At 41.9% G+C, this 19,273-nt stretch overlaps 1 protein-coding gene across 11 annotated transcripts in view; it reads left to right on the top strand.

The window, feature by feature from the left end:
- The window catches only part of TIAM2 (TIAM Rac1 associated GEF 2), a 184,353-nt gene that overhangs the window by 150,547 nt on the left and 14,533 nt on the right, over window positions 1-19,273 (top strand). The gene's annotated exons all lie outside the window — the stretch shown is intronic.

Raw genomic sequence — 19,273 nt, 5'->3', positions numbered from 1 at the left:
CTCCATGGCCTCTAAAAAAATAAAAATAAAAAATGCTACACACTGCAGAGGATGAAAAATAACTTTTTTTCTTGGGAGTAGCATTCTTAATGCAATGAACAGAAATGCTGGTTAAAAATCATTGAATACCTTTTCCCATCATGGGCTGTTTCAAATTAGCTCAGCTCGACCCTTCTCTACTCCTGTTTAACAACACTTTTCACTTTCCCTCCATCGGGTGAGGAAACAAATAACCTGCCGCAAGTATTGTCAGCAGAACACGTGGAACCTTTTGCAAACAGAAATCTGCATTTCCTAATAGGGTGGAGTATTTTCATCAAAAGCTACCAGCTTTTTACAGAGAGGAGGTATGGGTCAGTGTAGTGACCCAGCTAGAAATGTCCGTATAGGTTCTATAGATACAGAGAAAGTGAAAATAGAAAAAAATACGTTGCACATACTCGTGCATTTCAGAAGTCTGTTTTTGGAAACCTTCGTGTCCTGTATAGTGTCAAATCATCCTTTCAGTGCTTTCGAAGCTTGCTTATTGTGATGCCAGTTTTGGACAGTCCATTATTTGCCAGAGGACCTTTGCAAGTGTAATGAGAGGGTAGATGATTTTATGAATGCTGCATGCCAGGGACCATAGTGAGAAATCTGATTCTGGCCTCCCTATGTCCACTCATTGCTCTGGGCTAGGAGTACAGGCTTCCTACTCATGCTCAAGGTGCCAATGTGCAAATATTCCTAACCTGGAAAGCTGCTGACGTTTTTCTTCCAACCCATCTAAAGTGCATGTGCAACTAAGTGTCTGGTTTACATGTTGGATGGTGCCTGAGCTGTGTAAATGGAGAGACTGAGGCTGGGTCGGAAGGCAAAGGCTGTCCTCCCACTGCTGCATCATCCAACCACCACCACCACCATGAGCTTCTGGGAGCAGTGCTTTCAACAGCTGCAGAATACACGGGCCACAGTTTCAAAACGGAAATCCTGGTGTTACATATTGGTTGATTTCACGTAGGTATTTCTGTAATAAAAATCGGTGAATATTTTGAACAGTTTTTACGTGTATGGTTTTGGCTTCTTGTATACACTGCATAGCAATGTACGGGAGGGATGCTCTTGAGTAGTTGGAGAGATTCATATTTTCTCTTCAAACTGTCTAAAACTGATGTGGAAATCCCTTCATGAGGAGTGGTACTACAGCCATCAACTTCTCATGCAGACAAAGTAATTTAAGGGTAAAAATCCTGAGGCACCATGTGTTGGGCTGAATTCAAACCTGAATGAAGGAATGTGCATCCTCTTGCTAGTCCAGCTGAACACTGAATTGTTATAGAAAAGAAAATGTTTTGTTTTTTGGGGGAGGGAAGGGGCAAAAAGTTTGCTGTGGAATAGTGGACATTGAAGCAGTTAGTAATCATTACTCATGTAGTCCGATCTTAGTAGAAAACTAATACAAGTATTTAATGTTTATTGAAGATTGGAATGCTATTTTATCTTCTAGGAGAAGGTGAATGGACACTAGGAATGATACATTCCTCTAATTTATTACCTAGAAAACAGTGTACAAGCATACGATCTATAAGAAGTGCTATGGGATGGTCCAGGGCACCATTATCCCAGACACACACAACAACCTTCTATTGGCACTGTCACTGAATGTAGTTCCATGCATTGTTATGGTAGTTCATTTATTTATTTTGATCTGATGAAGGCACTCATTCAGTAGAACTAAAATAGAGATCATCCATTTGAAAGAGCATATGTAAGCAGTAGGTGACTGTCTTTTAAATTTTTTAATGGGTAAATGTCAAGAATTGTTTTTTGTTCTTCCCCCAACAAGGTTACAGTTTCCCAGTATGATTTTTGGATGAGAAAGTTAAAATTTACTCAGTTGGAAGGAAGATTTGCAGTTTAAGGTGCATAAAACCTCAAAACTGACAAGTACAAGGTGTGTTTTAATCACATTTAGGCTGGTGTGGCTATGTACGTATGTTCAGCATGTCTGGTGGTTTTCAGAGCCATATTTCTCTCCATTCGGTGTAAGTGGCATTCTTTCTTGCTAGTCAGCTAGTGATCCCTACCCCCAGAACATCCCCAAAGAAACATTAACCTTGAAATAAAACTGGGGGCGGGGTGGGGGAAGTGTATGGGAGAGTAATTTTGCTAAGCAAAGATTGTAAAAAACTTGGAAAGCAAATACTATTACTGATCATGTGAACACTAATTGTTGAGCTAAATTGGAAGAAAACCAAGCAGAGATGAGCAGAACCTTAACAGAGATCCCTCTGGGGAAAGTAAAATAGGAAGAGAAAACTACTGGTTTGCCCAGATGACCCCAAACCTAATTTATGCATGGAGGCAATCCAATTAAATGATGTTCATGGTGATAGCTTCTTATTAGCTCCATTTTGCAGTGCCCAGGCAGTTCACACTTGCACAGCATGCCATTAATTGCAAGAGAACTGTCTGCCTGAAGGTTTACTTACCATCTATAGGACATTAAGGCTATTTCCTCTATTCTGATCTTGACAACTTCTCATTAGCAGTTGATGAGACCCAAAAGCTTGGGGAGTAGTCAGCAATTAACATCTTTCTTCTGTTCTGTGTAGGAAAGGGATTTAACCAACTTCCGAATCCTCTCTACTTCTCTGAAATGCAAGTGTCATTTCATTCCAGATGTAAGATGCATTTAGGGAGTCTAAGAGCTAACATGGGGAAATAGCATGTTCATCAGCAGTGGTTTTCCTCGAGTCAGTTGTGCCTGGGAGGCACAATTTTGCACTGAAAGTGTGAAACAGCCCACTGGGAGCTGTGTTAATTTTTGTGCCACCCTTGCAGACAGCCTAGCGTGTAGCAAGCCCAACCAGTACTGCTGGCTCCAGCAGAACGGAACTGGAGCTCTACCCCTGCTGCCATCCTGCATCTTTTGAGCAGCACTGATCAATGATATGAGCACAATCTTAGCCTGTTGGAAGTCTATAGGAGTTTTGCTAATTCATTTAGGTTCCTGGATTTTATTCCATTTCTCAGAAAAAACACTAAAATTGATGCACTAGATTATGGAAGGCTTTCTGTAAAATTATCAGTAAACACTTGCTACTAATCCCGGTCCTGATTTTCACTGTGTTGCATTGATCATGCAATTCTTAAAATGTATCAGAGCCACCCTATTAATGGCCTAAAGTTCAAGTACAACTGTTGCGGATCTTAGCTAGCAATGGGGAGCCTCATAACCATGAAGTTGAAAGCATAAAAGCTGCTGCCTCTAGAGTGAAGCCTGTAACCAGACCCGAGCCCAAGCTCTAGAGGCAGAGCTGCATACACCATTACCAGTGGGGAGACGCAAGAACAGAAAAAAACAACAGTGAGAGTTGTGTGCAGTTCTTGCATGCAGAGGTGCAAACTTGTGTTGCTCCATGTTGTGCAATTACATTGGGTTGCTGGGGTTTTCAGGGGAAGGTGGTATTTGTTGTTTTTCCTCTGACTGAAGGAAACATCCCCTCAGAAGCACTGACAATTTGTCAATGAAAAAGGTGCAGGATAAGAAGAAAAAGTTCTATTGTGTCGATGCTTGCAAATGAAAGAAGTCAGTAAGAGATGAATTACAATGCAGCTTTTTTTTTTTTTTTTTTTTTTTTTTTTTTTTTTTTGTGCTCTTCTGGGAAAAGTCTGTGAAGCTTACCTGCAGGTGAAGAGAGAAACGTATGACAACAGTACTGGTTCACCGCAATAAGATATTGTTAGCATTGTCTCTGGAGATGCTTTTAACTTCACTGACAAAGGACAGGAAGCTGCATTAGAGTCCATCACCTTAGGCCTCTAAGTGCAACCCCAGTCACCAGCAGTGCAGGATGTCACAGCAGCATTTCAAATGGAAATCAAAGGCAGGGATATCTAATCACACTTCTGACAGACACAAGGAACTGGATAACCTCTCTGCCAGCTGTAGATTATTTATTTTTTAAGATCGAGATATTATTTAGTTACAGTGCCTGCAGGAACATACATTTTTTGCCTTGCAATGCAGAAAGATTTAAGCACGTGCCTAGGCGTGTGATGTACCCAGCAATTACAGCAACACTGCACTCGCAGGACACAAAGTCACTGTACACTACATAAACTTGCAATAAAGGATCCCAGACAAATACTGTGCCCTGAGTATCCTCATATGCTGATTAGACTTTGATCCCTATTTTGTGCTACGCTGATTAGACTTTGATCCCTATTTTGTGCTATTAGGAACATGTAAGGTCAAAGGTAGATCTGAGATGCCAAAACTGCAAAAACCTGCTACCTGCAGCAGACTCTGCGAAATCAAAGATAAAAAGAAAAAGATACCTGGAAGGAAGGAAGGAAGAAGAGAATGAAAAAATGATGGGATCAGAAATTAATAGTTGAGTCAGATACACAGGGAAACCCCAGCAGATTTCCATGTTTTTTTACGTGTTATCCATTGCACTATGTGCCTCTGTCTCTGTTAATATACTGTGGGCAGATAGCTTCAACCTAGACCTTTATTCCCATCATGATCGTTTTCTTTCAAAACAGCAGAATCCTCCTTTAGTGCCTAGCCAAAACCCCACCAAAACCAAGGGAGAGGTTGGTGTGGAATCCATGGGGTCTTTGTATTTACAGTGTGATAGGTGCTTATTTTAACATTTGAAATGTAACATGCCTGTTATTAATAAGAAAAGATAAGGGTTAACCTCTGCAACTTTAAAGAATGCTCATTGCTAAAACATGCTGTGAAGAATGAATGCAACTGCAAAGATTAATGTCTCAGTGGTTGCCATAGTTTCTAATTCAGCATTCAAGAAAAGTTTTGCATTCAGCACAAAACTCTTTGGGCGAGAATGTTACAAACAGTATTTTAGGCTGCTGGAATTTAAAAATTAAATAAGAATTCATTTTAAACATTCAGAATGTTAACTAATTCTTTTTAGTGCTGTAATTAAAGCAAATGTCTTCATTGTGGTCGATTATGTTTTGAAAATAACATTTGAAGACATTATAAAGCATATTATTAGTATAAAAAGCTTGATAGAAAAGTATTCAGAAAATTTTAAATAATCTACCCACATTTATTAAAAAAAGAAGACTGAGTCCTCTTAAATCACTGTAGAGATCTGAAGACAGTGTTAAGCATAAGCTTGTAATGCCTAGAGACCACTCGTATCACAGAGCTCACACTCAGTCCAGGCTAAGCATGTGTATATTGTACATGAACACGCGCGCACACACACACACACATATATATATTTGTATATATCGTGTATACAAACTATGCTCCTGCTTTACTGGTGGTCCAGATTGATGTTATAAATCAGCCCACAAGTGCCAAAAATTCTCCGAAAGGCAAGCCACTGTTTCCTTTAATTCAAATTATATACAGACAGAGCAAAATTAGCCTTTTACCTCCATGCATTAAGGGCAACAGCCGGATGGGAAACAAACTCTCTCCAGATAAGTGCACCTAGACATATCAGGACAATAGAGGGAAGCCTGTAGTACGAAGGATGTTACTGTTATGGTGACTACCAAGCTTGGTACCACTAAAATGGAAAGATGAAAAACAGATGTCTCTAAAGGGAATGTGTGTTACTCAGAGGACACAGGAACAAACAACAAGCGTATGTCATTTTTCCAGTCATCATAAAAGTATTTCAAGGTGATTGATTATTTTAGATGTACGTTTTACTTAGGAGACCTATCCTTGAAGAGTAGTTGACTGTTGCATGCTTTGAAAGAGAAAGAAATGCCGAAGGAAATGATTGGTTTGGTTTAGTTGGTGGATTTTTTTTCTTTTTGTTTTCCTTTTCTTTTTCTTTTTTGATTTACCCAAGCTTCTCAGTAAGAGTTGGAAGTATTACTAAAACATTGGGTTTTTTTCCTAATGAATACACATTTCAAAAAATTGCTAATTGGTAACATCTTTCAGCTGACATATGGCTAGCTAATAACTCAGGCTTAATTAGCAAGTCTGGGGAAGAGTAACTTTCTAATACGGAACTAAAAAGACCCGTCATTGTTTTTCATCAGGATTGACGATGTTGCTGGGACCTGCATTTTAGCAGCCTTTTTTCCAGTCCCAGCAGATGAGCTGTGCTTTTCATACGTATATATTACAACAATGGAGCTTGAAGTTCAAGCTGTACCGTTCAGCTGTAACTCATGCTGACAGAAAATGGAGAAACAGTACCTTTTCGGTCAGTGCAGTTGTATTCTAGTAAATGTGGAGCTGATGGCCTGGCTTGTGTGATTTTTCAAGTCCATATGCTGTCTTTTTAACATTTAACTTTTAAAGAGTAGTGTTTTTTTTTATTTTCAGACTTGGTCTGTGGATGCCTAGGGTCTGCATTGGTCTGTGGATGCCTAGGGTCTGCATACTACTTCAGAGGCAACCACTAATGATGGCTAAGAAAAGTAAGCTTGTACATGCTACAGAGGAGTCCATGTAATCAGATGTCTAAAACAGGCTGTTGTGTCCATTGGAAAACAAACATTAGGGACCAGTCAGCATCTCTGTCACTCCTCCAAAACCATTCCCTTTGTTTTTCTGTTATACAGTTGTCTTGCCCAGTGAATCTGACAACAGCCCAGTCCTAAAAAAGGCAATCCATCAGGTAAACAGAAGGTTCCTACTACTATGATGTCTTCTGTGTGCTTTATCAGTGGCCTGTTATTTCAGGGATCCAGGATCGTTGTTCTTCTGCTAGACTGCCACTCAGCAACTGAGCTTTACGGTTTGGCAAATGCTGAGCTGTCAGGTTGCGCTAATGATTTGGAAAGAGATGGATGGAAGTTTAATTGCAGTAATTAAAGGAGAGGGCTACATTAATTCCCTGCTTATAGGAAGGTGAATATCCTTGCAACTCGTGGAAGTAGCACACATAACCAAAGGCATTGCTTGACATATCATTTGGGTTCAAGGAAAGGGTTTGCAAGTTTTAGAGTGGCATCAGTGATGGAAAGGGCAGTTTTGAATGAGGCCTTATATCTCAACATCACCGCGCTCTAAAAGTGCTGAAATAGGGTGAACATGGGGGTTATTATGTTTATTATTCCTCTGGTGCAGCTCTCACTTTACTAATGAATTGCTTATCAGTCTTCTAACCCTTCAGCTGTATGGTGTAATGTCCTATAATGTTTTATTTAAAGTTGCATTTCTTTGGGAACAATCTATTTGTAGACATGATTGTTTTTGTGTAAATGTATCAGCATGGGGACTGGCACTTTCAAGCATGAATTTATTAACGAGCACAGTTTACATTTCTCTTTATTGATGTAATTACAAATGGAAAGTTGAAACAAAGGACAAGCACAATTATGTAAACAAAGCACCCAGAGAGCTGCCTATCTGCTTTCCATTTTATTGTTCTAAGTGCATTTGTATGCCGCAGCATTTAGTGGTGAATACCCTTGACAGAGCATCAGTACCATTGATAATTCACACTGACCTTCAGGGCAGTCAGCACCCTCTAGTTATTTTTAGGTATTTGGCTAATTTTCTCAAAGCACCTGATGTTTTGTTTATGCAGTAAATTTCATGGGCACCGAGGAAGGTTCATTTCTGGGAAGGTTTGCTCTTTAAAACCCACGTTCTCTTGCCGTAGCTACATTTTTCTCATGCGTTGGCTGCCTCAAGCTATTTATAAAAGATATTCTTACCTGGCATGTTTTCATTGCATTTGTAGTAATAAAAGGAGGCACGGTCTCCTGACTGTGCTCTTGTACACTGCTTATGCTAGTTAAATTGGGACGTTGACAGTGTCTCAGATTTTCATTCCTCAGCACCAAAAATACCTCCTGCTGTGCCTCTGTAAGGCGGCCCACTGCAGCCAAGCATGGAGGGAGGTGTGCCAGGGCAAGACCTGGACATACGTGGCATCCTTTAGAAGGGTCTTTTTCTTCGGCAAAGTTCGTGCCCGCAAGCCACGATGCCGGCCTTCAGGAGGAGTAAAACCAGAGCAAAGAGTTTAGCGCTGGCTCGCAAAACCCAGCAGCAGGCAGCGGCTGCTTACGGCTCGCTGCACAGGATGTTTTCTATGGTAAGTTTGGCAACCGTGAGTATTGTGCTGGGGGGTGTTTTTTATTAGACTAAGGAAGGTGGCTGAGCTGCACAAACATGCCAGGCTCTTTGCGCTTCATAAATAGTGACCATCACGGCATAATAATTAAATCATGGATTCTGGTAACACGTACTCAGTGGATGACTTTACACCAGCACGCTGCATTGGAAAAGGTTTGGGCTTTCTGAGGTTTGGGGAGGGGAGGGGGGTTGGTTTGATGGTTGCAGTTTGCTGTTGTGCTCGAGCAAATAGTTACTGCTTGCATCTACCAGACTAAGGGGTGATCCAGATTTTGACAAGAAGTGGGATTGGTTTTAACAAAGATTCTTCAGTAAAATTTGGAAATAGCTGCAGTAATAATGTTTTAACTATTTCTCTGTTTTCTGACAAACAACTTGGGATTGTGGAAAAACGGTGGAGAAAATAAAGGCTACAGTCAAGAAACTGTTGGGGGAATGTAAGAAGGCTGTAAATGACTAACTTGTGATTTTACACAGATGGTAGAAAAATACATGAAATTTCTGTGTAAAAATTGACTACATCGGGATAAGGAGAGGGGGAAGGAGAGAATGACAACACTTTGACAAGATTAGGGTTTGGGAAAATTTGCAATGTGCTTTAACATTACCTGACAGGATTCTCCTTTTTGTGATTTGGGCTGTCAGGGTTCCTTTCTCTGTCTTGTCTTTCTTTTCTTTTTTTCCCTTTTGATGCTCTTTTTCCTCATCTTGATGTTTCTTATGGTCAGAATTTAACCTTCTATGATGGAAAATTATTTGTTTCATCTTTGACTTTGATATGCATTGGATCAGGTGCCCTGGGAGGCTGATTTCCAGAAAAGCTGAGCACAGCGGCTGTGCGCTCAGCGGGAGCTGCCAGTCCTCAGGACCTGGTTGATGCAGGCCCTTGGGCCCAGCTCAAGTCCACATGACTTGGTTTATAACTAGGTGTTTCAGTTAAGCACCTATGTCTCCAGAGATTCCTTCTGTATGGTCAAGGAGAAAGATGGGCATCTCTCTATGGCAAGTGAGAGTGAAGATTTTCCTCCATGTAATTTAGATTAATAGACTGGGCACCCAGTCAGTTGGGTTGCATCCGAATTGTTTTACAGTTTTCTTTCAGATCTTGGCCTGCTTGGTCAGGAAAGAGTTATTAAATCATCAAGCTGTCATCTTACTGTACATTTGATTCATTAAATAAGGTTGGTAATACATAGTTGTGTTACTGGAACAGACTTAATTGCTAATGTAAGTGAACATTTTTCATTTACAAAAGAAAAGGCAGAACAAAGCATTATGATGTTCACCACTAAATGAGAGGAAATAGCATAAGGTTTCTGAGGGAAAGATCTCTCTAAAATTGGGAAATTTTGACTGAAAGACAAAACTTTATCCTTAGCTCTTCTCGTATTGCCTGATAGGGACTCTTCTGATAGTCTGGTAGGGCTGCTTTTCATAATGTGCCATAATGTACCGTAGAAGGGTTGCTTCTCCGTCCTTAAACATAACTCTAAATAGGCCTATGGATACAAGCCAGGATCTGAATTTGCATTTAAAATAAAATAACTTTCCTTTAGCAATATTTTAAACATTTTAATTAAAAAGCATGCAAGAAACACAGCTAAGCAAAACAGACCATAACATTTTCAGCAGTGTCCATGAAGGCCAGTTTTGTGTTCTCAGTGGCTTTGAAGTAGAATTAGATTTTCATTTCCAAGCTCCTTTTTAGCAGAAGGAGAAAGGAACGTGCGTGTTGTTATCTTCAGGGGGAAAGGAAAAAAATAGGAGGGGTTTGACTTAGTAGCCAAGTAACCAAAAGTTAAGTCCAGTGATGACAGAATTCCTACTGTTTTAACTTCTGTTGCCTGAGGCTCAGTCTTCCCCAGATAGCTATGGTGCAAATCCCAAAAGGCAGTTTTCAGTAAAACTGTGTTGGCCTTTTTCAGTCTTAACAAACAATTTAGGAGTGCATGTTCTTTATCACTGTGTACAGAACTCAGGATTTTAAGGACCTTTTTCAGTGGTCCTTAAGGAAGCAAAGACCTGCAACTTTCTAGCCTTTGCTTTGCTTACAAAGTATTTCCCAGTCTGAGGATGAGAGAGAGAGGTCCACAGAGTGACAGAAATACACGCACAAAGTGATAGCTGCTAGGCCTGCCTTTGTTCAGGAGAGAAATGCTTTCTCATACAAAAGAAAAATGATGGACATTTCAAAAGGCTTTCCTTTTTCTCAGTGTGAGGGATGTAAAAAGGTCTCCTGCCAGTTGTTCATTTCTCAAAATCCCATGTAATTATATTTCTTCTGTTGACAGGTGCCTTCAGTCTTATTTCCTGAAAATACCTATATCAGACAGAGCAGAGATACAGGAATTTTAAAGATATGGGACTAATCTGTTTCTGCAACATGCCTTATCAGCATGCTTCCTTTTTGATAAAGAATTCAGAGGTTTAGTGATCTCCATGTAGATGTGGTCAATGTCCTACACAAGGGTACCTGAATCTGAAAACTAATCAAAGGACAGGCATAGTTTTAGTCTTCCCAAGGAATCTTTGTTATGCTGAAGTGTTCTCTAAGCCTACTCACAATATTCCTTTCCTTCACTTTTTCAAATAAACCCTGGCAGGCTGATAGAGTATATGAGGTATATAAATGAGAGACAGGAAAATAAACAGCAGTGAACAGAGAGACCGTAACACTAATTAACCTTGTGCACCATTTATGCTCAGTCAGTATCATTTGGTAGGAAGTCAGAGGGTAGCTGTGAAATTGTGGTGCTAATGCTTAATTACTGCTGATTAATGTCTTCTGCGCTCTCTCCAATTAATTTTATGGAGATTTTTAGCTCTGCTGGGGATAGCATGGCCTTGGATGAATATATGCTTGTGCACAAGGAGCAAAGAGATTCCTAGTAAGCGTATCCTTTGTTCACTTTAAAGAAATAATCTCTAATATTTTTTTCATGAGTATTATTGAAAATGGGACATGATTCATCTCCATCTTACAGGATAATGCACAACTGTGGTCACTGACAGCTATGGGTGAAGTTGACAATTATGTGGACTGGAACTTTCCCTTCTAAAGTTATTGTAAGCAATCCTTCTTTTCCAGGGAACGCTCCATTTAAAATGATGTGGGACTTAAGTATGAGTTGGAAACATGCAGGGATGAAAGGAGAGTTTCTTAAGGTTGCTTCTATGTGTCCTTCTGTTTTCTTAGAGGACAAGATGGTATCTGCATAAGCTCCAGTTTTCTTTCCCAAATCTGCCATTCAAATTTAGCAATATTGGTTGCTTAGGTTGTCTGCATTTTTGGATCCTTAGCCTCAGTCTGCTCTGCAGTGCCAAAGGCAAGCTGAAGCTGCCTGCAATAGCCTTTAAATGTTGCCAGAGGTGGGATACATAAACTGAAGTGACCACAGGATGTATTATGGAGAAATTTTGTTTCTTCAGCTGTCTGCTGTCCTCACCTCTTCTCTGCACCCAGCTACACTGCAGCCTTAGTCACAGGCAGTCACCTGGGCTTCTCTTTTCACCAGTTTAAATGCTTTGATCCTGATGAGCTGAACACTATAAAGTTTGGCCTAAATAATTTTTTACCATTTACTAAGGACTGACAATCATCTTGGCCCTGTGCAAATACAAGCTGTGTGCCTGAGGAGTTTACCACATGTATCTGTGAGTCTAGTGTGCCTTTGTGTTAGCCGTTGCAATGTCATTTTCACAGCAAATTCAAGGTTAACTCAGGTTTTGCCACACGTATTTGTGTAAGAAGAACATGGGTATGCATGGCGTGTGTATGTGGTGCCCCTTGGGGCCCCTCTTGAGAGTTCTTGGTTTACGGGCATTGAACTGCCAAACTTTGACATCCAAAATGCCAAGGTGGCTTTGAAGTTTTTTGCTGTAATAAAAAAAGGGGCTGAGGCTGGGCCCTCCATGCTGTGTTCCAGGTGAAGCACCACACCTGATGTTGGAGAGATGTTCTTGGGCATTGCCATTAGAGCCTTTCTAGAAAAGATCTGTTTTAAATAGCAAGAAGAGCAGGTCATTTTTTGGGTGTGGGAGACTGGAAAAAACATCCAGGCCAGAGTGAAAAAAGGCAGGAGGAGATTCCAGCCTGGGTGGTAAGGGAGCTTTGGGAAGAAACATGGACTGAAAGAGGAAAACAACATGAGCAAATGGAACACAGAAGCAAAAAAAAAAGTTTATTCCTCTCCATTTGTTTGTTGTTATAAAGTTTCTCACAAATATTGGGCTCTTGTCCTAGAACCACTGTACACTTTGTGGTTTCACTGGCAAAATGTATTCTTACATCTGCCTTGGTCTGTGCAGTGTGTAGGGGTGAATGTGAACTACTTCTGTCCTGATTGAGTAGTGTATCATGCTTGCCGTGACCCAAATGTAAATACTGTAGTGGGTACAGAGAATGAGAAGCAGGGCTGGATATTGCACAGCCTGAAAGCCTCCCTCAGAGGGGAAGATAGAGGGCTGTGGGAAAGGATCAGAGCTTACAAGCAGCACTGCAGGAAAAGTACAGTATTTTTAATGCCAGACTTGCAGGAGCAGAAGCAAAGTGCTCCCTCATTCAGGAACATACTGAAGTTTGTAAAATTGCAAGTCATCAGCAGTAGGGCTGAGAGGTACCTCAGTGTGTACCTTAGGCTTGGATCAGTTATGCAGAACCATTTCTGGCACCAGAGTGCTCAAATACTATTTATGTTGAGGATATCATCTAGGTCCATGTGCTTTCTTATCGAATAGCTCTTGGGAATAGATCCATCTGCAGCCCAGATTGAAAGGGAAGGAGGACATGCAGCTTGTTCTCCAAAGTCTGCCTGCCCTACCACTTTGTGCTAAGGGAGGCAGGGAGGAACAGAGCACTTCTAACTCCTCCTTGTTAAATTCTGCCTGACAATGATGTTTCTGACTCGCTTTCAGTAGGCTGTCTCATTTCCTTGATTTAGTGTCCTTGATCAGGACTCATGTTGATGTAAATCAGGCTGCCCACGCACACCTTGAGCTGTAGAGAGCGTAAAATCTGAGTCATTCTGACACAAATACAAAACTTTCTGACATCAGAAACAAAGAAAACAAATCTCAAGTACTTTTGAACTCAGTTATTTAGAAGTTGTTTTAAAATAACCCCCCAATTTGCTAAGTGAAGTTACAATTTATTTCCAAAATACACAAAGTATTTTTAGTGGCACAGAGTTACTGTGATTTTTTGGTGTATTCCAGCACAGTGAAGCAATAATTCCAACAAACACCATTCAATTTATGTCGAATTTTGTCAGGTCCTCTTTAATGCTGTAAATATGGAATTTATCTAAATTTCACAGTCCTGAAAGCTGTCATTAGAGAGGATTGTGAAAGATGTTTGCACATATTGGTAAGGAAAGTAACTATAATTTTTGTAGAGATTGTGGCATTTTGTAGAGATTGTGGCATTGTTCAAAACTGAGGCCTGGGAAACAATAGAGTAATATGGACTACGTGGCAAGTATTTGACATTTTAACATTTATTTCCACTAAAATAGGTGTGAGGGATGTATATTTATTTTGACACATGAATGGCTGAGACTTTATAGTGGTAGTATGTGTAGCCTCCACCTTACAAAAGGTTTAATATAGCTTAGTTTAGTTTCAGGATAACTTTTACGTTATCTCGTTTGATGACCCAGTATGTTGATTGTGGAGGACTGGCTTGAGGGCAGAGGTCATGTGAAGATTGAACAACTAAAGGAAGCAGAACTAAGTATATATCGTACACAGTTGATGTGAGCCAAGTCCCGTATGAGAGTAAAAACAGTTAGAGCCAAGGACACATTGTCCTTGGCTCCAAGGTGTTATCAATGATTAGTCCTGGGAACTTGCGGGTGATGTAATGCAGAAGGCGTTGGGGTAAACAAAATTGCTATTACCAATAAGGAGCTCAGCCTTTGCAATATGTATGAGCCTGATTAGTCCTGTGCTATATAAAGGAAGATCACGCCTAATAAAGATGAAGTACGCTGATCACTCATATTGAGCGTCTGGGTCTTCCCTCCGTCGGCTCCTCCCGTGCAAGTTTCCAACAAATGGCGCCCGAACAGGGACCCTGCCGGTCAGGGACTCGGTGATTAAAAACTCAGGAGTCGACAGAGTGCTAGAGACAGCTGGTCCTGCTGTGCTAAAGGCGACGAGACACAAAAGGGGGTCTACGTGCCAGAGCTACAGAGGAGGTGGAGAGGACACAAACAAAGGGGGTCCGTGCCCAGGACGAGACGGGGTCCTGCCAGAAAGTCTCGCCGCAGGTCTTGCAAAGGTTGCAACGGTAAGTGAGTAACCACGGAGCGACAAGCGGCTTATTATTTATTAAGATGCTTTTTAGAAAAGCGAGGTATTCAAGGAATAGAATGTCATAAGGAACTCCCAGGGCTATTAGCTTACGGAGTGGCTAATGGGTGTTTTGTTAACCCAGATACCGTGTTCGAACAAACTGAATGGAAAAAATTTGGGGACAAGTTGTTTGATGAAGTAATAAGTGACAACAAGACAGCAAAAAAGCTGATGAAGCCGTGGAGGGCAGTTACTAATGCTCTCGCAGTGCATCAGGCTGAGCAGAAAGTAGCTGCCGCCGCCGCGGAGCATTTGGGAAGCCCCGATGGGTTCAAGGAACCCCCGCATGCAGAGGTGTCTCCATACCCATCGCCCCCCTCGATCCGAACCTTTAATATTGCCCAGGGAGGGTCTGGGAACACAGGCCTGCCAAAAGGAGCAACATTGACCATGCGGCAGATCCCCCCCTCCTCCCTCAGCGCCTCCCCCCTCTCTCTCTCCCCCTCTCTCTCTCTCCCCCCCTCTCTCTCCCCCCCGCCTTTTTCTCCTCTCCTCCTTCTCCTCTTCCTTTGGCCACAGTTATCTGAGGACACCCATCTCAGGCTATCAATGTGAAATAAGTTTTTCTCTATGATATTAATGGTCAGAAACCACTAATAAAAGCAGTTTGAAAAAAAAAAAAAAAGAAAAAAAAAAAGAAAAAAAGAAAAAAGAAAAAAAAAAAAAAAGAAAAAAAAAGGGGGTATCCCATCTTATATGGGAATAAAGCAGGGCCGGGAAGAGCCTTTCGGCTTATTTATTGACAGAGTAGCCAATGCTATACAAGCAGCAGGGGTACCAGATTACCTGAAAGGGACTATCTTGAAACAATGTGCAATACAGAATAGTAACCTTTCAACGCGTAGTATTTTAGCCACACTCCCGGGAACATGGACTATCGAGGAGGGGCTAGAAAGAATGGCGCAGGTACCTGTAGGACCGCAAGCTATGCTAGTAGAGGTGGTGAAACAATTAGGAGAGAGCATGAGAGAGCAAGCACAGGCGTTGCGGGATAATATGCAACAGAATCAAAGTCAGGTATTCGCTGCCCTTGCTCCTTTGCAAAATCCCGGCGGAAATATCCCCCCTAATCGACGATCGGCACACTGCTACCGATGCGGCGTTGTTGGTCATCTTCGCAGAGAATGCCAAGCTAGTAGAGTATGGTGTCCCAACTGCAAAAGCAACAAACATGATGGAGCGGCTTGTTGGAAGGCTGGCTCGGGAAACGCCCGGAGAAGCGGGACGAGCCGCCCCGCGACGACACAAAAGGCGGCCTTCACCACAACAACTCAGCAACCCCCGCAGTCAACACAACCACCTCAGCCGGCGCCCAGCTCCACTCCGAACGCCATGAACCCCTTTGTCTTCGACCAGCCACCAGAGGGAGTCTCGGACTGGACTTGGCAACAGCAGTAGACGCCACCTTATTGGATACAAAGCCAACAAGAATCCGGACGAATGTCTATGGACCAGTAATTATTAATCATGAGCCGATAGGTGCCTTACTGATTGGAAGATCGTCCGCTACAATGAAAGGATTACAAGTTTTGACAGGACTGATCGACAAGGACTATTTCGGGGAAGTACAAATTGTGGTTTCAGCAATGTTTCCACCTATGCACATACCGCAAGGATCGAGAATAGCCCAGCTTATTCCGCTTCCCCACCTGACTGTAGGGGTGGCACCAGCGAAAGAGCAACCACGAGGCTATGGTGCTTTTGGTTCCACTGGAAGTGTAGTATTACTGACTGTCGGAATGCATCAAAGGCCCCGACAAACCGTGACTGTAAAGTATAAAGAAGAATCTATACGCACTAATGCCTTATTGGACACTGGAGCGGATGTATCAATAATTAGCACTAAGATTTGGCCCCAGCATTGGCCAATCCGAGAGACCAGCTCTACGGTAGCTGGAGTAGGCGGGGTCACCCTCGCCCGAAAATCATCGACGCTACAATGGACTATAGGGAACAAGGTGGTTAATTGCTCCGTTTCCATTTTACCCCTACCTGAAGGAGTGCAAGCATTAATAGGGCGCGATATCCTTGCCCAGATGGGTATGGTGCTTACCTTGGAACACCCTTTATAGCACCGGCCATTGCCTGGACTGTCCCAATCCCACTCAGCTGGAGGACTGATCAGCCTGTGTGGGTAGAGCAATGGCCGCTTAAACGGGAAAGTCTCATTCAAGCACATGAACTAGTAAAGGAACAGTACAAACAAGGTCATCTAAGACTATCTACCAGCCCTTGGAATACCCCAATATTTGTGATCAAGAAAAAATCCGGCAAATACAGACTTTTACACGATCTACGTGCCGTAAACAGACAGATGCATGACATGGGTGCTTTACAACCGGGGTTACCCAGCCCAGCAATGATCCCAGAAGGCTGGCACCTGCTAATCGTAGATTTAAAGGACTGTTTCTTTACCATAGCCCTCCATGAAGATGATAAACAGCGATTTGCATTTACACTCCCTGCTATCAATAGAGAGGGGCCAGACCAAAGATTTGAATGGACAGTACTACCGCAGGGTATGCGAAACTCACCAACCCTCTGTCAACTCTATGTCGATGCGGCACTTCAACCGTTACGTCAACAGTGGCCAGAGACCATGATATATCACTACATGGACGACATATTGTTGGCACAAAAAACCCCTTTTTCTCCTGAACAAAAATTTGATCTAATCACACAATTAAAGAAAAAGGAACTTGTGGTGGCCCCGGAAAAGGTACAAGAATCCAGCCCCTGGCAGTATCTAGGTTGGCATATTTCGAATGCCACCATCAGACCACAGAAATTGACAATCAGGACTGACATAAGAACACTCAATGATGCTCAAAAACTATTAGGAGACCTCCAATGGATCCGTCCGGTTGTCGGCATTCCTAATGAACTTTTAAATCTGCTACACCCCTTGCTGAAGGGAACAGACCCAGCGGCTGCCGTCACGCTCACAGAGGAACAGCAACGGGTACTCCAGGAAATTGCATCGCTAATTACTACGCGTGCTACGCACCGACGCCTGGAAAATCAGCCACTTGATCTTACTATTTTATGTGGCCCACAATACCTAATGGGAGCCATTACACAACACAAAATAAAAACGGGGGAAAAAAGAGGGTTGGCGGAACCCATTGTACTAGAATGGATAGCACCACCGTTACAACCAAAACGAACTATTCAAGAAAAAATTTCAACGCTGGCCGAACTCATTAGGACACTCTTCGCCCCTGACTTACATGATCAGCGTTGGTCAAATCTGACTGCAGCAATCAAACATAGAAGAAGTGAGAATCGTCGAGGCAAGCGTGAATTGAAAAAACTAGGTTCAGATTGTGTTGATGATGTAGAATTATGGGGGCCTGCGGAAAGGTTTTTCGCCGCAGCTTTAGCTCCTAACGTTGCAGTTGCGCATGCCATGTCTAATCTAAATAAACTTGCTTGTTGGGCTGTTAAGCAATCAAATGTTACTACACAAATTCTCTCTGAAATGTCACAGGATATGGATAGCCTGAGACATGCAGTGTTGCAAAATAGAGTAGCTATAGACTTTCTGCTTTTGGCACAGGGACGCGGGTGTGAGGATTTTGAAGGAATGTGTTGTTTTAATCTTTCTGATCATGGACAGTCAATCCATGAGCAATTGAAATGGCTAAAGGACCACACCCAGAGAATCACCGTACAGTATAATTGGTTTGATGATCTGTTTAGAAAGATGTTTGGTAATGTGAGTACCTGGATTTTGAGCTTGATCAAAGAAGGGCTACGTATTCTATTCATAATTGTATTAATTTTAATTGCTGTAAGAGTGATTTTTGGCTGCTTAACACAAAAGCTTGAACAATTAACTAAAAAAGTCTTTCTCGCACAAAATAAAAACGGGGGAATTGTGGAGGACTGGCTTGAGGGCAGAGGTCATGTGAAGATTGAACAACTAAAGGAAGCAGAACTAAGTATATATCGTACACAGTTGATGTGAGCCAAGTCCCGTATGAGAGTAAAAACAGTTAGAGCCAAGGACACATTGTCCTTGGCTCCAAGGTGTTATCAATGATTAGTCCTGGGAACTTGCGGGTGATGTAATGCAGAAGGCGTTGGGGTAAACAAAATTGCTATTACCAATAAGGAGCTCAGCCTTTGCAATATGTATGAGCCTGATTAGTCCTGTGCTATATAAAGGAAGATCACGCCTAATAAAGATGAAGTACGCTGATCACTCATATTGAGCGTCTGGGTCTTCCCTCCGTCGGCTCCTCCCGTGCAAGTTTCCAACAGTTGATGAACCTAGCTACACAGCTGATCTGTGGTGAATCCACAGATCCCAGTCCCCCCCCAGAGGGGACTACCTGAAACAGCTTGTGGAGTAAATTAGCATAGATTAAGACAGTTCTGAAGTGTACTCATGTCCTGATTTCTTCACTGAATCAGGACTTCCATTTAAAATAAGGCCGCATTCATGTAGTCTTCATTTGAATGCATTCACTAAATGGAAGGTAATACATGGCACAGCATATGCGACTGTACCATATTTTAGAGAGTGTTTAAAAGACAGAATCACTGAGGAAGAATTATTTCATTTAGTATAAAGAGAGGGATACCAAGAACTATTAAGATCCATGTGGGTAATGGTAGCAGGAAAATGTTATATAAGAAAGAGAACAGTGCAGTAATTTTCAAATTAAGCATTAAAGATTGTTGCATGCAAAAGATGCTTTGTGGTACCAGTGGTGGTCATGCAAGAGCAACTACAGAGTCATTCCGTACGGTCAGAAAAGCTCTCCTTCTCTTCCATCTTTACTTTATAAGATTAACCATTGTTGTTCCATCTCCAACTCACACCTTGCTCAAAAAACA

This window comes from Dromaius novaehollandiae, chromosome 3, assembly GCF_036370855.1.
Source record: "Dromaius novaehollandiae isolate bDroNov1 chromosome 3, bDroNov1.hap1, whole genome shotgun sequence".
NCBI lineage: Eukaryota > Metazoa > Chordata > Aves > Casuariiformes > Dromaiidae > Dromaius > Dromaius novaehollandiae.
The sequence above is the reverse complement of the archived record's forward strand: the minus strand, read 5'-3'. Positions and strand labels throughout refer to the sequence as shown.